The 3,773-nt window shown below is 43.6% G+C and overlaps 1 long non-coding RNA gene across 1 annotated transcript; it reads left to right on the top strand.

The window, feature by feature from the left end:
* The first annotated feature begins 545 nt into the window (after positions 1-545).
* Positions 546-2,341, top strand: LOC120395225. Its single transcript, XR_005592534.1, has 2 exons — positions 546-854; positions 1,263-2,341. It is a non-coding gene; the product is annotated as an uncharacterized LOC120395225 (long non-coding RNA).
* The last annotated feature ends 1,432 nt before the right edge of the window (positions 2,342-3,773 follow it).

The following is a 3,773-nucleotide window of genomic DNA, read 5'->3' as shown; positions in this document are numbered from 1 at the left end:
CAGGAAATAAAGAGCTGGATACAAAATACATAACAATAAAACATACAATTAACTATCCCTAAGATTGAAAGATACAGACGTGACCTTTTAAAATGTGGTTCCACTCTGTAAAAATGACCTCATTAGGGTTCCATTTGACTAGGACTCAATGACTTTTGCATGAAATGTGCTCAGTTTACAAGTAACATTTTTTTTCTTCCTCCCTGCCAGCCACACAACCTGAGCCTAAAGCTGAGAGTCAAACTTGTTTCTTACCATCTTGTGTGCCCCCTATAATTGGCTTCTGCAGGGAAAATCTGGCCTTCAGTGATGCTCATGCAGCTTAATTTCTCAATCCATTTGTACAGGTGCCCCTGAGCTAAACTTCCAGACTACTTCTGTTGATGAAGTAGAATCCAACTTACTCATTCTTAGCTGTGTGGGCTTTGCAGTGCTGGTATGAAAAAAGAGCAACAAGAGACTTATTTTGTCACTGGCTTAAGAAGTTATTGTATTTTGTGACGGGGTGTACCAGCCCCATACTGGACAAGAAGGGGTTAATCCCATATAATGGGCAGAGGAAGCCAGGGCCCTCTCACCACTACTGGATATGCTCCAACTGGGGCCTCAGTATAAAAGGGACTCAGCTGGGCCTGACTGCTGAGGAGAGAGGATGCACGCTGCAGGCTTCCTTCTGGGAGCTGCTGGAGCGCCTGAGCACGGAGGCCAAGCATGCTCAGATCCAGGCAGATATCTGGCTGCCCACAGAAGCCCAAGAGGAGATGGAGTTGTTGGGAGATTCACAAGCCAATGAGCCCAGAGGCCCAGGAGACCAGTGGACAGCATTGCTGGGAAACGGTATAAAGTAACCACAGGTGAACTAGACATTGATCCAGGTGTGGAACCAGGAGAAAGGCAGCATGTTTTGGATGGATCCCTGCTAATCTGAGGGCTAATCCATTTGCTGCTGTCAGGGCCCTGGGTTGGGACTCAGTAGAGCAGGGAGGGCCCAGATTCACCTACCCCAGCTGCTTCTCACCCCTGGGTGGTGGCCCACTTTCTCCTGACCACTAGGTCCTGCAGCTCTGGGGAGGATGGCAGCCATAGTGGCCCTGGCTATTAGACCATACTGTCCTGAGATTAAGGGTGGTCATTTGGACTCAGTCACAGGGCTATAACGCACTTCCCCCCTTTGCAAAGGATGATAGGGTATACCAGTCCCGCAGCATATTTAGATTTATTCACAGAGCTTTAAAAAAGGAACACCTTTTCTTTTGTTCTAGGTTCATAGGTTTCAAGGGCGAAGGGACTATTAGATCATCAACTTTCATCCTATTATACCTGTATTGGGCTCAGCAACTTATTTGATGAAAGCATATCTTCCAGAGTGACATCCGGTCTTGATATGAGGACATCAGGAGATGCAGAATTCACAATTTTCCTTGATAGCTTGTTCCAATGGTTAATAACCCTCACTATTAGAATTTTGAGCCTTATTTCTAATTTGAATTTGTCTGGCTTTAGCTTCCAGTCATTGGTTCTTATGCCTGCTAGAGTAAAGTGTCTCCCCTTGAATGTACTTGTACACACCATTATCAAGTTACCTCATGATCTTTTAGATGCCTAAAGACTGAGGAATGTCAGCTGAGTTGGTTTAGAGTTATGCATATTTGGAGTTGGTACAATACCCTGGATTAATACTATGTTGACAATTGTACTGAACATTTCAGGACAGCTTTTCAGAGTAAGACAGCCCCGAGTTAATGAACAACATCTTTGGAGGCCAAAGGATAGCTGGGTTCAAGATTGCTTAATTTTTTTACAAACAAAGACTTAATCAAGGCAAGTCTTAAGACTGCATGTGTTGTAATTTCAAATATATGGTTATATAAGAAATTCTACTTTATTACAGCATATCATATGTGTTTAACAAATATATTCCAGTTGAAAATGACATTAGAACAGCCATAATAAGGCTGCAACGTGAAGTGCTCAGAAGTTCACAGATACCAGAATTAAGAATCCATGCAGCCTTAATCCTGTCCTCCTTTGCATATTTATTTAATTACATCAACTTCTTTCCCACAGGACCCTTACCTCAATCAGGACAGAAGATGCTATTGTTATGGTTTTGTAATTTTCACAGTTTGTAGTACACATACTCCTAATGCAAGGCATGTTGTATGTGATGTAGGATTTTTTTTAAATGTACTGCACAATTAAAGCCTTAACATATCATTAAGAAATACACTGTGCCCAAACAAGAAAAAAAAAACTGTATTCATTTGTTCACCTTTTAATCATTAGCTGTACACTGCACTGCAGAAGTTTCTCTAAATAAAAACAAAAGATGGTAACATAACATCCCATACCATATGTTTATTTTTTAATTTAAAAAGCAAGAGAATGTGCTCAATTTATACAATGAGCCTCATTAGCCCTAGGGAACTGTTTATCTGACCAACATGATAAGACCAAAGTGATTTATCATTTAATTGGCAAGATGAGGTATCAAATTATGAGGTTTTTGCTTATTGAATTCTGAACATTACTTTTTACTACTATGGCACAGGGAATCAGATCTGTCATTCAATCTAAGGACCCCTGTCTAGCTCCTAGTCTGCCACATGGCACTCTTGATAATACAAGACAAATGTTGTTCTTCACTGGTGGGGGAGGCTAGTGCAGTCGGCACTTTCGGCAAGAAATTCACTCATGTGGAGAGACCGTGTCAAGCTGGTACACCACTCAAATTCACAGCTGTACACCCAAGATTCCACCCTTTGAGCAGGAAAATGTGGAGAGAGGCAGAAAGTGGGAGCAGCCTTGTTTCTTCATCACATCTGAAATTAGGTGGCTGGATATGCAAGCTGTAGTAAGCTGCTGCTCCATGAAAAGAGATGAAGTTATTCCTCCCCTTCCCTGAGCAAAGTGGATAGGGGGGAATTATGACTGAGTCACAGCCCTTTGTGGCAGGCACTGAAGATACAACTAAGAAGACCTGAGAGGTAGCAGAACCACTTGGGAGAGAAGGATAGGATTGATGTCAGGATTAGGAATGAAGTCAAGTAGCTGATCTGTTGGCAAGCAGGCTACAAAGGAATTTGTTAGGGTAGGAGAGAGTAAGAGATTACAGCCATTAGGGAACGACACAGCAGAAATGAGAGGAGGCTGTTTGGCAAGCTAACCCTCTCCATTGCATAGCACAGCTATGAAGGATGAGTGTGGATGAAGAATAAGTGGGAACTAGATCTACCACCATTATTCTATACTGTACAGGTCAGTAACGCCACCTTTGCCCAGTAAGCTCAAAGCAGGACCTCAGGGGACTTGGTGAAGCCCTAAAACAGGGAAAATAAAACTGCAGGGTGGGAGGCAGAGAGCTGGTGGAGGCAAAATAGGGCAGAGTACTGAGGAGATGGGGGTGGACACAAATACTGAGGAGTCCTAGGGAGGGAACTGGGGGAGAGCAGCAGCACCAAACCTCAGTCTCATGAGCAGGAAATACAGATGGAAGCTTGAAGTGGGGGTGGGGATTGAAGGCCCAAGAGAGGGACTGAAGAAAAAATATGGATGAGGATTGGAAAGAGATGGGGGGATAGAGATTGGATACTTACATAAGAACGGTCATAATGGGCCAGACCAAAGGTCCATCTAGCCCAGTATCCTGTCTTCTGACAGTGGCGAAGACCAGGTGCCCCAGAGGGAATGAACAGAACAGGTAATCATCAGGTGATCCATTCTCTGTCGCTCATTCACAGCTTCTGGCAAACAGAGGGTAGGGACACCATCCC

Source organism: Mauremys reevesii, linkage group 1 (genome assembly GCF_016161935.1).
Source record: "Mauremys reevesii isolate NIE-2019 linkage group 1, ASM1616193v1, whole genome shotgun sequence".
NCBI classification, from domain to species: domain Eukaryota; kingdom Metazoa; phylum Chordata; order Testudines; family Geoemydidae; genus Mauremys; species Mauremys reevesii.
The sequence above is the reverse complement of the archived record's forward strand: the minus strand, read 5'-3'. Positions and strand labels throughout refer to the sequence as shown.